The sequence below is a fragment of the Phodopus roborovskii genome, unplaced genomic scaffold (genome assembly GCF_943737965.1).
Source record: "Phodopus roborovskii unplaced genomic scaffold, PHOROB, whole genome shotgun sequence".
Classification (NCBI taxonomy): domain Eukaryota; kingdom Metazoa; phylum Chordata; class Mammalia; order Rodentia; family Cricetidae; genus Phodopus; species Phodopus roborovskii.
The window spans coordinates 3,177,420-3,192,945 of NW_026126423.1; positions in this window are offsets into that span (position 1 = coordinate 3,177,420).

A 15,526-nucleotide genomic window follows, 5' to 3' on the forward strand; every position below is an offset into this window, starting at 1 on the left:
TGACCTTAAGTAAAAATGGAATGGAGTGAATTCTGTGGGTTCCCATAGTAGATATACATTTAAACTTGTTTCCATGCCCAATTTCATACAAGTCTTATATATTTCTACATATCAGGACACTAGATTTAATTTATTACTTATTTTAAAGGTCACTTTATTCTAACTAACTCATAAATAAAAACAGTGCATAGACAGATCAAGGAAGCCACTCAAGTACTTGCCTAGATGAAAATTCTATACATCTTAGTGAATACCTTTCTGTACAGTGAAAATGTCTATTCTGAAGCTGTGGCTTTGTCTTTATGGTCAAGTATACATTAAGTGAATTCCATTTTACACATTTGTGAATATATTCCTTGATGCATAATGTGATGCATAAACGATAATAAGAAATAGTTTCCCCTCTATGAATTTCTCCGATGCTCACTTATTAGCCATATCCCTGACTGTATTCTAATTACTGTCTACATAATTTTGCCTTTTCGGGGGTGTCATGTGTTGAAGTTGTAAAGGAATAGCTTTCCCAGGATACTTTTCTTCTCTTCATTTTACATTATGCTGTTACATTTCTGCCAAGCATTTTTATAACTTCAGAGCACATTTATTTTCATCCCTGAATAATATTCCATTGTTTAGATGTACCCACGTTTGTTTATTCACCTTTCAGGTAAAGAACATCTTGGTTTCTTCCATCTGGGCAATTACAAATAAAGCTGATATGAACATTTACACACGGTTTTGTATGTTAATGGATACAAATTTTCAACTCATTTGGAAAAATTTCAAGGAGTGTGTTTGCTGGGTCACATGGTAAGAATATGTTTTGCTTTGTTAAAAACTGCCAGACTGTTTCCCTTCAGACTCTCCTCAGAAATGGCTGCAGCATTTCGGACACCCAGCAAACACTGCTCTTCATCTTTGTCATCATCTGATGTTGTCAGTAGTTTAGACTTCAGTCAATTCATTAAGTGTGTGGTGGCACCCTACTTGTATTTTAAGTTTCCAATTCCCTAATATGCACAGTGTTAGGTATCTTTTCAAATGCTCACTTGACATCTTTATATCCCACCAAAAAGGTGGGAATATTCCTACCAGTTTTTAAAAACTAATTCTGTTTCCTTGTCCATCTTAATAATACTTTCAAAAGTTTAACAATTAGATCCCAATTCTTAAATTATTTTATGGAACTAGTTTTTCTAAAAATATTACAATTATTAATACTGAGAAACTTAATTTATAAGATAATTTTGAGTCATTCTTTTGAATTTCTGGAATAAAATACCTTTATCCTATTATTCTGTAGAAAAAATAAACTTCATATTGTAAATTGTTTGTAAAATAATGTCCATGAACATTAATTGTTTCCTGAAACCATGAAATCAATTTGATTTTCACATTGACTTCAAAAATACAGTTGTCAAGCTCATAAATGACACAACAATTTGGGAATGTCAGATCTTTGCTCCATCATTTAGTGTGTTTTAATATATAAGAATTGATGATGCCATAAAACTCACACTTGTGTTTTGAACTTTCCAAATGTTGACAAAACACAATAACAATTGTTATAATTAGTACTTCATTAAAATATTAACTCAGATAATTTCCATGTAATATTGACTCAGCATTATCAAGAGAATGGTATAGTTATTTATGGAAAATAATCAGTGGTCATAGTTACATGTACTTGGAAAAGTATATTCTCTTAAAATTGTTTGTTGCTCACATATCATTTTATAATTATTAAACTATTTTTCAATATTGATAAAATGGCTACTCTTTCAGTACCAGGAAATGTGTACTGGTGAATATACCAACAACCCATTTTTGGGGTTGTTTTAAATGTGTGGTACCTAGTTTGGTATCCTGAATCACCATTTGTGCTAATCTCTATAATTTTATTTATACACCATCTCTATGGATATTTATTACTACATTTGATTCCATTTCTTTACAGTTTTATCTGAAGAATTTATTTTTTAACCTTTTAATGGAATCCAGTTTCAGAGAGGGAGGAATGGCGAACAAAGGGGTCAAGACCATGCTGGGAAAACCCACATAAACAGCTGACCTGAGCAAGAATGGACCCCAGTCTGAAAACTGGGAAACCAGCATAGGACTAAACCAGGCCTCCTGAACATGGGTGTCAGTTTGGAGGCCTGGGCAGTCTATGGGTCCTCTGACAATGAAACCAGGACGTATCCCTAGCACAAGAGAGGACTTTGGGAACCCATTCCCCATGGAGGGATACTCCCTTAGCCTAGAGGCACAGAGGAAGGCATAGGCCCTACCTCAAATGACTTGACAGACTTTGATGAGCTCTCATGAAATGCCTCACCCATTCTGTGGAGTGGATGGGAGGGTCTGTATGGGGCATGCGAGGGAGAGGGAACTGGAATTGATATGTAAAATAAGAAAAAATCTTAAATAAAAAAGATTTTAAAAGAAAATAGCTTCCCTTACCTCATATAATATGTTCTGGTTGCAAGTTCCACTCCCTCTACTCCCAGTTCCTCTCTGACTCTCCTCTCCTGTGTTCACACCCTTGCTGTCTCTCATAAGAACACAAACAGGCTACTAAGGGATAATATACATACATACATACATACATACATACATACATACATACATACATATCAAAACGTAACACACAAGAATAAGATAAGAGCCTGTAAGGAGTTGGGTTTTTCTGCGCGTTGCCTGGTCTTGTCCCGCTGCCGCGCCAGCCCCAATTAACACACAGAGACTCTGTATTTGATATGATGCTGTTGGCCAGGTACTAGTTTCTTATCGGCTAGCTCTGCCCTAATTATTAACCCATTTCTGCTGATCTATGTATATCTCTTACCGGGGAGCTGTCCGGCATTCTGCTTTCTCCAGACTCTCCATCTTGGCTCCTCCTTCCTCTTTCCTCCTTGTCTCCTAGTCCCTCCTATCTTCCTTTCCTATTGGCCAACAGTGCTTTATTCATTAACCAGTATGAGAAACATATACAGGATGACATCTCCCATCAAGAGCCCAAGAAAAGGCACAAGAAACAGATATAGACATAGAACCCATTCATTTTCACATTCAGGAATCCCATACAAACACTAAAAGGAAAGCCACATCATATGCCTGTAGGGTTATAAAGAGAGAAAAAAATGCATACATGCATGAATGCATACAAAACAAAATAAAGAAAAGAACTTTTTTTTTTAAAAAAAGAAAATCCCTAACATGCATTATAAAACAAAGAACCTCCAAAAGTTCTGTTGTCCATCTATGCAAACGGCAATGGTCAAACTGGATTGATAGGAGATGTCATTCTGTAAATATATATGTTCCTTGTACTTGTTAATGAATAAAGCATTGTTGGCCAATAGGAAAGCAAGATAGGCGGTGCTATGAGACAAGGAGGAATCTAGGAAATAGTCAGGAGGAGTCAGCATGGAGAGACTGGAGACAATAGAACACCGGCCCCTCTCTCTGGTAAGATTAGACAACGTGGAAATACTTAGATGACTGGAATGTGTCATAAGCCGATAAGAAACTAGTAAGTGGCCAACAGCTTTATATCAAATAGAGTGTCTCTATGTGTTATTTGGGGCTGATGAGGTGGTAGGAACAAACCAGAGAGAAAAACTGCTCATAACATAATGGCCCTCAACGTGGCTAATAAGAACATCCACTTAAAACTTAAGAAAAGCTTAAGAAAGGGTTTTAGAAACAAAAGAACAAAGACAATCAAGACTCTTTGGTAACAGCATTTTTCTCAGTTGTACTATGTTTTGCTAGAGAGAAACAGATTTGTGCAGCTCCTTTAGGAGGTTTCCTGACTCAGCATAAGCGGCAAAAAAAAAAAAAAAAAAAAAAAAAAAAGGAAAAAAAGGGGGCAAGGCTATTGAAGAGTCCTGCTAACAATTCAATGGTGTATACAAGAGCTGGCAATGGCAGTGGCCACATCTCCAAGTCGGCAACATGCTGCCTGATGGCAGTGTAGGTCAAGGCAGTGAGCACAGCTATCAGTTCTATTGGTAAAATTACCCGCTGCCATCTTTGATAGACCACTGCTAATACACCTGTAGCTTTCATTTTAACAATGTTGTTTACCATATAAAAGACTCATGGACAGAAAAAGATAAAGATTTACATTAAAGACAGGTTCATCTTAAGAAAAACCATTATAGGTTTACAGTGTGTTTTAAAATATACATAGATTTGGGAGAGAAAAAGAATAAAATGGTTTTAAAAAGACATAGAGTAGCTGAGTGTGGTGGCACACACCTTTAATTCCAGCACTCGGAAGACAGAGGCAAGCAGATCTCTGTGATTTCAAAGTAAACCTGGTACACAGAGTTAATTCCAGGACAGATAAAAGTTACAGAGAAACCCTGTCTCAAAAAATGAAAAAAATAAAAGTAGAAGAAATAGAGAAAATAAAAAAGCCACGTAAAGATGGAAAGCACAGAGAGAATCTGTATACTGCGGTATTATATTGTCTTTGTATTGTTTGACTGCTGAGGAAATAGCAACAACTATTAAAATAAATGCTCTTGGATTAATCCAATTTACATGTTTTAAAAATGCTTTGACTCCAAAATTTACATCTAAGGACAGGTTACCGGGGGAAAGGATTTCTACTTCTGTTTCCACAGAAAATGAAAAGCTGTGGATTCCTTTCAGACTAATGTGGTTTGATCAAGCCAGACCCCCTAAAACAGAGTCCCAGGTTATCCAACATTAAAACAGCTTTGACAAAGCAGCCTTGCAGACTACAGCCAAGATATCTGTGTCTTCCTGTGATCTCCCATAAAAGTACCCCCTACCACCAGAAAGCAGTATAGAAAGGATGACGGCCAAATTCCCAAATATTGTCTAATAATGTTTGTTTTCATTTAAATTGGATTATTTATAAATGTTTAATGATCACAACCAATTCTTTTTAAAGGTAAAAAGGGGATTATGGTATAGATATGAATACTTTGTTTTAAAATGGATTTTCTTTTATTGATACAAATTTAATGCCATTTTTGTGATATGTATATTTCTCCTCTTGTTTAGGTATTGTGTTTGCATAGTTCATTTAAAAATATAATGTATAATTTAGTGCAGATTATAGATAGTTACCTATCATAGTCAAAACTTATAGATAGGTGAGTTAGGCTTTCTAGATATATAGAGATGGATTTGAGATGGATAAATATTCTTCAAACCTTTCAAAGACCTACAGAATATGGCATTTAAAATAGTTTAGGGTTTTTCTTATCAGTGAAGGACAACTGCTCCTGGCAACACCACCTGCGGCTGAAAGGAAGATGGACATCAAAGAAACGCGTTATGGACTTTGCTTTCAATATGGCAAGACTAGCCACTTGGCAAAGATACTGCTCTTGTCTGGACTGTTTGACTTTGTGCTGTATGAACTGAACATGCAGGACCCACAGAAAAGTGGCTGCTTATTCAAGATGGACAATGCTACAGGATTCCTGCTTCGTGGAAGAGTCTGTCAGACAGTCTGCAGGACACAGAGAAGAATCACTGACAAACTGCCAATACAAGAAGCCAGTTTAAAGTTTCCTGCTTTGCTGAGGAGTCTGCCAGACACTACACCTATAGGCTGAAGATGGAACTTTATAGAAAAATTTTGGGTGACTGACCAGGCAAATGTTCTCTGTCATTTCTAGAGTTTATATATTGTCCTTCTGTGGTCTTTGGTGGAGTTGAAGACAGATAGTTGTGGTTATAGTTTTCCTTAGTTAAGAGTAAAGATAAGTTGCATAGAAGACATTAGACTCACAAAGATAGGATAGATGCCACAATATTTTCTTTAAATCTTACTAAATGTTAATGGACATTTGTGTGATATATTTTGCTATGTTAGTTAAAACCCTTCTTTTTATTTTAGACAGAAAAGAGGAGATGGTGGGAGATGTCATTCTGTAAATATATATGTTTATTGTATTGGTTAATGTGTAAAGCACTGTTGGCCAATAGGAAAGCAAGATAGGTGGGACTATGAGACAAGTATAGATTCCTGAAAGTAGTAAGGAGGAGTCAGCATGTTGAGTCTTGAGAGAGCAGAAATCTGGCCCCTCTCTCTGGTAAGATGAGATCTGGTAAGATGATAGAAATGGATTAATATTTAAGCCAGTGCTGGCCAATAAGAAATGCTAGTAACAGGCTAATAGGATTATATCAAATACAATGTCTCAGTCTGTTATTAAGGCTAGCACGATGGTGGGACTAGATCAGGGGGAAATATCTACTCATAACACTGGATGGCTGCTTGTAGGAGAATCCAAATAGATTCACTTACCATCCTGCACAAAACTCAAGTCCCAGTGGGTCATCATAAATATCACGTTCAGAAGGGAAAGTGGGGGATAGCTTTGAATTTGATGAACCAGGAAAAACACTTTCTGAAGAGAACACCCTTAGCACAGGCATCAAGAACAAAAATTAATGAACCTGACCTGATCAAACCGAAATGCTTCTGTGTGGCAAAGGGCACTGTCATTCAGACAAAGTGGCAGCCTTAGAATGGGATTATTTTTGTTTACTTTTTACCAACTACACATCCCATAAAAAGCTAATATCAAAACTATATAAAAGACTCAAAACGCTAGATGTTAAGAAAGCAAATGACTCAACTAAAATTGGGTACAGATCTAAACAGAGAGTTCTTAAAAGTAGAAACCTAAATGGGCTGAGAAACATTCAAAGAGATATTCAACATCCTTTTTTTCATCAGGGAAATGCAAATTACAAGACTTTTACGCCATTTTTTAAAGATGGGGTTTTGCTAATAGCTCTTGATAGCCTGGAATTGGTGACATCACTGAGTTGGCTTGAACTTGAGATTCTTCTGTCTCTGTTTCTTGAATCTCCCTTTTCTCTCCTGGATGAAAACTCCCCTGGAAGAGCCTGTAGATTTGGAGGCATCTCTTGACAGCTTACTCTCTCTTCCTCCCAGGTGTTGTCATGTGTCCCTGGAGGGAACCCCTGATGTTTGAAAGGCTTTCTATGTTCTCCCCACTTCCACTTTAATGATAATTTTACTTAATATTCATATTTATTTTGTTGCCATTGGTGGAAAATTTATAACAAGTATAAACAAGGACATGAGAGTATTTTAATGCCTACGTGGAGTTCACAGCATAAACTGGAGGAATTATTAGAGAACTGTACTTTGATTCGGTTCCAGTTTTGAAAGTCTCCTTAGAGTTCATTTCGACTATTTATGTGTTCAGTGTGGAATCATGTTAACCTGAGTCTGTTTTCAGGTCTATAAGTTTCTACCTAAGGGCGTTTGGTCAAGTTTACTAGTTGTTCCCTTCTCCAACATCATTTCTACATTTCAAAAAGGATGTTAATGGTGTTGTCAGTTCCAGACAGTTGTTTTGGTACTACCCATATTTACGCACCTCTGACTATAAATTTGGTTTTTAACCAGGTGCTTAAAATTTAATGATGGGAGATGTCATTCTGTAAATATGTTTCTCTTATTGGTTAATGAATAAAGCACTGTTGGCAAATAGGAAGGCAAGATAGATGGGACTAAGAGACAAGGAGGATTCAGGGAGAGGTAGGAGGAGATTCAGGATGTAGAGAGCAGGATGAGAGAGCAGAGGTCCGGACCGTATCTCTGGTAAGATAAGACCATGTGAAACATTTAGATTAATAGGAATAGGTTAATTTTTAAGCCAGAGCTAGCCAATAAGAAATGCTAGTAACAGGCCAACAGCTTTATATCTAATATAGGGTCTCTGTGTGTTAGTTGGGGCTGCCGCGGCTGTGAGACCAGGCTGGTGGGAAAACTACTTGTAACAATTTGATTTCTTCTTTTTTTAAGAGCTACTGATAATTCATGAAGAAGAGCTTCAATAGGGAGCAAACTTTATGTTGTCACTTCTCAACTGTCTTAGTTCTGCATTGATGAACAGAAATGCAGTACAATCTTGAGTGTCTTAGCTTATTAATAAAATAGATTTAGTCACTTGGGATCACAGTTCTGAATTGTGCTGCATATATAATATGAAGACATAGTCAAGAACTATTTTTTCAAGAATTTTTCAGGAAATCTTTTAAAGAATCAAAGAGTTAATGAATGCAGTTGAAACACTCGACCACTGATAGCAAGAAGTCATGTCTCCAAAGCGGAAATGCCTAGGAACAAAAAATATATATGGTGACTGATTTTCAAGTAGATTTATTTTTAAAATGGAATATATTTCCTTCAGTGCTGAAGAAAATCCTACTTAAGTGAAAAAAGTTGCACATTAAAAAAGTTTTTTGATCAAATATTTTTCATAATCTTTGTTCAAAATATCTAAATTTAAATTATCTGTGAAATTTCACAAGAAACATGCTATCCTGTAAAGTTCTCTCCTTATAGCTGGGTTTGGATTTCTTAAAGATCACTCTTTTTAGATTTTTATATTTATTGATTGTAACAAATGTATTTGCTAATTATTTTTTTAATGTCGATTAGTACAATTACTATCCCCTTTGGCACTGCAGTAAAGATATATTTGCATTAGTTATTCCTGCTTTGTTTATTCTATGCCCTATTGTGTGATAGATTTTGGAGAAAGTTCCTGAGCTATTGAGGATACATGTTTGAGTGGAGTGTCCTATAGATTTCTGTTGGTCTATTTGATTAGTTGTGCCTTTGATATCCTAAGTTTCTCTGTTTTCTTTTGTTTGGTCTACTTGTTTATTAGTGAGAATGGGGCCTTGAAGATACCCATTATCACCGTGTACCATTAACCAGTGGCTTTATGTCTTTTAGGGTTTTCTTTATGAAACTACATGCACCCACCTGTGTTTGGTGCATGCATGTTTAGAATTGTAATATCCTGAATGAGTGTGGAGTGACCTTTATCTCTTTGATTGATTTTTCTTTGAAGTCTATTTTGTCAGATATTGTTGAGTGCCATATGTACTCTGAGTTTTCTTTGGGCCACAAGCTCACAAATAATGATATGGAGACATTTATAATTATGAAAGCTTGGCCTATTGCTTAAGTTTGTTTCTGACTAGCTCTTATAACTTATATTAATCCATTTCTATTAATCAACATTGTTACATACTGCCCATCTTGCTTTCTCTGTGTCTCCTCAAATACCTCTAGCGTGCTTATATCCCTCCTCCCACTTCCTCTCCCTGCCTGGAAATCATGTTTCTACCTGCGGCCTAGCTATAAGCCATTCAGATTTTTATTACACCAATCACAGAAATATACCTTTGAAAAGTATATAAATATCTCACAATGTTTCCCTCTTGTATCTAAATAAAAAGTAAAAGTTTTAACTCTGACACACTAAAATTATATACAATAAGAACAATTATCAGGAAAGAATTACATTTACAATGGCCAGTCTATCTGTATTTGGCAAATTCAGAGAAAATATGAATTATCTATCCTATCTTGGTGAGTCCAAAAATTTGGACCTAATTTAATTTTTATCCTAACTTGTACTACCAACCCCAAACTATCTTTTGAGACCTCAAAACATTGTCTTAGATAAACAATTTAAGATTTTATATTTCTCAACCTTGTACACTTTTCGAATATCAATACCTTCTCATTCAGTTGTTGCATTTGCTTGGAATACCTTTTATCATCCTTTTACCCCAAGGATGTTGCCATGTGGTAATAAGATATATTTCTTGGAGGCAGCAAAAAGAGAACTTGTTTTCCAATCCAATCTAGTCTGTGTCTTTTTATTAGAGACTTGGATCATTAATATTTTGAGTTATCAAAATGAGTGTATCAATTATGTCCCACTGTTGATTTTGTGATTTTTCTTTTCAGACTTTATATTTATTAATTGCTCTGATGGTCCTCATTTAGATCTTCAACCATGTGGGTGTGTTTATCCTTCTTTTTGGTGTGTGGAGTATTCTTTTTTAAAAGATTCATTTATGTTTATTCTATGTGTATGAGTGTTTTTCCTGCATGAATGTCTATGTACCACACTTATGCCTGGTGCCCTTTGAGGCCAGAAGAGGACACTGGGTTCACTGTAACTGGATACAGATGACTTTGAGTCACCCTGTAAGTGCTGGGAGATGAACCAAGGGCAAATTCTGAGCCATCTCTTCAGCTCTTTCTTGTTTTATTTCCCTCTTTTGTAAGTGACTTTACCCTCCATTCCTGAAGCTTCCAATAACCCTTATTTACTGCTTTTAAAAATACCAGCTGGTAGTGATGGTGCACGCCTTTAATTCCAGCATTCGTGAGGCAGAGGCAGGTGGATCTTTGTGAAATCAAGGAAAGTCTACAAAGCTAATTCCAGGACAGCCAGGGCTGCTACATAGAGAAACTCTGTCTCAAAAAACAAAATAAATAAAAAGCCAAACAACAACCAAAACTAGACCACAAAATAGAGAGTTTCCGTTCTGGTCCCTTTGTAGGATTTCTGTGAGCCTTTTGAATTCTGGTCAGCATCCTTTTTACTAGTTTTGGAACATGTTCTTCAGTGGTTTTGTTGACAATATTTTCATTGTATTGGCCATATTAATTTCTCTTCTGATGTGGCCAAAATTAAAAGGCTTAGTTATTTCCCAGTGATTGGTTCACATTTTTATTTTATTTTGGTGAATATTTTAATAATTATGTGAGAATTCATACAATGTACTTTGATTATATTTATTTATATCCTCCAGCTTATATCAGATTCAGGTCCTGTTGCAAACTTTGTAGTGGTATCAAAGTAGAATTAGCATCTGAACTCTCAGAGAAACTATCTGCTGTGCATTGTACAAGTAAATGTCTATCAATTCTGGAAATTGTATGCATGTTGTGCACTGCCAGAATTTCCTCTTAGTTAACTATTAGCCAGCACAAGTCATATAGAATGTAGTTTCAGTACAGCTGGTCCAAAAGTACAAGTAACTTTAATTCTGCAAGCTTTTAGCATAGATTTCAAAATGTTTTATTTTTTAATTTTTTGAGGATATAATATATTATAATTTCCCTCTTCTTTTTCTCATTCCTGTTACTCTCATATTCATTTCTGTCTGAAAATGTATGGCCTTCTTTTCTTTAATTGTTGTTACACACACATGTGCTTGTGTGTATTTCTCAGTATATGAATACAAATACAATTTGTTCAGTCTGCATAATATAACTTATTTGACTAGGCTATCACAGACGATCACTTGATACTGGATAAACAATTGGTGTGTAGTTCCCTGGGAAAGGCTATTTCTTCTGCTTCAGGGACCCTTTAGTTGCCTGCAGTTCTTTGTCTAGTGAGCTTTGTAATTGACATACTACAATTTTTTGCTAGAAAAATTAATTTATTTTTATTTTATATGTATAGGTGTTTGTTTGCATATTTATTCAGTGTCCACAGATGCTACAAGACTGTACTGAAACTATAGATACAATAGAGCTGGCTGTGAGCCACTGTGTGTGTGTGTGTGTGTGTGTGTGTGTGTGTGTGTGTGTGTACGCGCGTGCGCACATGTATGTGTGCAGTGGAATCTGAGCCGGTGTCTTCTGGAAGAGCATCCAATGCCCTAAATAACCAAACCCTCTCCTCACCTAGACTATGTTTTAAAAATATCTAGATGAAGTGTTACAACATAATTACTTATAGATTATGTTACGTTTATACTAATTCCGGAAGCCATGATTGAAGTTGACGATGGGATTCAAGTTAGGAAGATTCATTAGTGAGCCTGGAACTTATATTGCTTTGGATAAACAATTTATCCAAATGTGATAAGGTGCAAAACATCCTGAAAATTCTCTTTTTAACATCCTGAAAAAAAGATTTTTTTTCAAAATCCCTGAAAATAAACATTAAAGGGGTATTATTTTCACATATTGGTAAAAATATATATTAAACTGGAAGATAAATATAATTAAAATTTGTGACTATAGTACTTTTTATGCTGAGATTTCCAAGATATACAGGTAGAGTCATAAAGCTCTGCTGGCCACAAATACAGAATTCGTATCTAGGTGAATTTTCTAAAATTTATCTGGCTTTTTAACAAGGGTTTTTGTAAATCAGTGAATTAAGTCATGGTCCACAAAGCCTAGAATAACCTTTAAAAACCCAAATGAATAGTACAAAAGAACAGAAATATAAAGAATTATATCCAGCTAACGGAGACTGTGACTTATCCTACATTAGTATTCTGGCTATGTCTAATACTTGCTATGACCACCATGGGCTTCATTCCCTTCATAGCAGTTAGTGTGTGTACTTTCTCTGTACCTGTCACACAGCATTAGGCTACTCAACAGCTATTTTTGACTGTCTTGCAAAATATAAAGCAGTCAAGAAAATGTTGAATAATTTCAGAATCGAGATTTCAGAGCATAAAATTCTAAGACGTTCCTAAATCATTTTATTATATTTTTGAGATTTGTGGTGTCAATGGCAACTAAAAAGGGTAAATGCCATTATGACAAGGATGCAGATATGGAAAGCTCATGGATACACAGAGATCTCTGTGCAAACTGCAATGGAGTTTTGTCTCTCAGAGGCATAATTCATCTGAAGACAATGAATGAACAGTACTGCTCTTGTGCTGGCTGATGCTTACGTGTGTTTTTGGGCTTGGGAATTCTGCCTTATGAGATGTAAAAGGAAGATATAAAAAGAACTAGAGAAAAGGTTGCTGCTTGGAATCTTCCAATTGTGCATGTCTTTTGCACTTATTTCCAGTGATTTAAATGGAAAAAAAATCTCATCATGAGGCTTTAAGTTTAAATGAAAGAAATAAAACTTCTTTTGGCAAACAAGCATAAGTCATTTTTAAAAAAATGAAGTTTTAAATTACTCCCTAATATACAAGTTTTTTTTTCTTTTGTATTTTAGAAAGGGCAAAAAAACAGGATTGCAAAACTAACATGGGAAAACGTGAATTTCTTAGAAACCAACTTTACCATTTTTTTGTTCTAGCATTTCTGCTACATATTTTAAGATTTAAATTAGCAAAGCCACTTATATACTTCTTGGAAAAGGATTAGATAGTTTTGTCCTTTGGTGAAAATATCCACTTCAACAGGTTGCACACACCCTGAATGAAACTAGCCAACATTTTCTGTTCACTGAGGATTTGGTCGGCCTGGACTAAGGTTCTATTTTTATCAGATCATATACTTTGTGGGCCTTACAAACAAATGTCATGGAAGGCAAGCAACAGATATCTACTGTTATTTTTCAGTTATCTTATTCATCATCCATTATTTATACATGTAAATAATTTGATGTTAAGTAATTATTTTCTTTATCAAAATTTGGTTTACTGATATTTCATGTATTTATTTGAGTAGCTTGAATAGCTTTAGCTGACATGCCACTTATGTATAGAAGACAGAGAAAGAGTGAGTGACATGGAGAGAGAGAGAGAGAGAGAGAGAGAGAGAGAGAGAGAGAGAGAGAGAGAGAGAATAAGAGGGTAACAACAGCACATGTGACGGTCAGATGACAATCCCAGATGTTGACCATTACCAGCCACCTTCGTAGAGACAGACTTTCTTTGTTATTTTCCACCATATATATCAGACTTGCTGACCCATGAGCTTCCAGAGATTCTCCTTTCTCTGTACTAGGATTGTGTTGCATCACTGTGCATGGCTTTACATGGGCTGGTGATTCAAACTCAGGTTCTCATGGTTGCATGACTTACACTTTCCCAACTGACCAACATCCCCACCCCCGAAATAAGCTATCATTTCAACCTCCTACTCTTCATTATTCTTTTGTGATTGCTGCCTGTCTCGATTATCTACTCCTATTATTCTCTTTCTTAACTAAATAAATATAAATATTGTTTATAGCTCTGTAATGTTCTGCTTTTGTTTGTATTTTCAAACTTTAAGGCAAATCTATAGCAGAACATGATCTTTCAAAATACAAATCTTGCAATCTTGCTTGTGATGAGTCTGGAAATCATGCTGACCTTATATGTCATTGAGCAAAAGTCTGCCATCCTATCTTGCTTCTAGGATGATAACCCATATTTTCTTTTCTGTACATTTTCTTCAAACTCTCAAACACTCACAGCTATTATCCTAACTTCTATAGGCCATCTGTCCTAGCATCATGGTTATTACTGGTACACTGCCATCACTAGGTGGAATGTCAACATTTGCAATCCCTCATAAGCACTTTCAGTGAAAAAAAATAGTAGTTCACCATGCAACACAATACTCCTAAATTAGCATTCACACAGTCAATTATTTTCAGCCTTAATATTTTTCTATTGAAATCATTACCTCTCATACTTTTAGAAAATCCAAATGAATTTTACCTGTGACAGTTTACATCTTTATAGTGTATAGTATAAGTCTACCAGGCTAGAAATAAAACATCCTCAATTATCACTAAGTAGCACTAGAAATTTAAGAAAATAAAAATTCATTATTTTTTCTCTAAATTCAAGGAATCATTGTTATAAATGAATGTTTCTACAAATAAAGTTTTTGAATTCTATTTTCAAATGATAAATAGATTCTCAACATCCTATATTTAAGTCATTCTGGTCAACTTTTAAATGTTTCCTCCTACTGCAGTGTATCAGATCAGATTTTCACACCTCTCTTTCAAATTACTTTTCATCCCATTTCATTACTTATCTAAGTGCAAATCTAATAAGAACAATTTTAAAAGACTACAATGAATCAAATTAGCAAACAAGTGAATTTATTAGAAGTAATGTAAGTATTACAACCATAGGGAATAACTATGAGGATGCATACACCTATACTCCAAATGAGATTGTGTATTGGAACAAAGTCTAGTTCTCTTTCTGCTCTGGCATGTAAGTCATCCTTAGCACCCTCTGATGCTATCCATTTCCTAAGTCACAGAGGCAATTCCACAAACTTTGTAAAGTAGAAATGGTCATATTTAATAGATTATGTCATGGCTTTTTATTGTCAGTAGCAGTAAGATTTGCTTTAAATTAACTTCTGTTCTCTGTGGCAGCAGATCCCAAAATGACAGTTAAGATGAGAAGTTTTAGATTCATGGCACCAGAAGCCCAAGTGCCATTCCATTGGGCTACAAAGGGATTTCAAAGTTTCTCTCAAAATAAAAACAACATTTTGCTTTAAAACCACAAGAAGATGTCACCAGCTGGCTACAGCATGCATATTTGGCACTATATTGGCTAAGTTTATTAGATATTTTACACTCTTGGAAACTAATGACTACAGAGAACATTCCTACATCCTATATCAACAAGAATTGATGCCAATTGACAAAGAAGCTGCAACCATGAAGCTACAACAATATGGCTGCTTAAACAAGGCCTGCCCAGTGATATTACTTGAAAAAGTGGAATGGGGAATCACACACTTTCAGACCACAAACTGCAGTCAACTCATGACTACTTAGAGAAAGAATTAGTCTTTCCTGCAGATGAACAACCTGGTTATCCAATATCAAGTGGTCAGCTCTAAAATCATATATGAATATGCAACACTAAATGGACTCATCAGGTTGTATTTATATAGTGTTCATTTGTATATTTATCTAAAGTAAAAATCAAGGAAAAAAGAAAAAGAGACCAA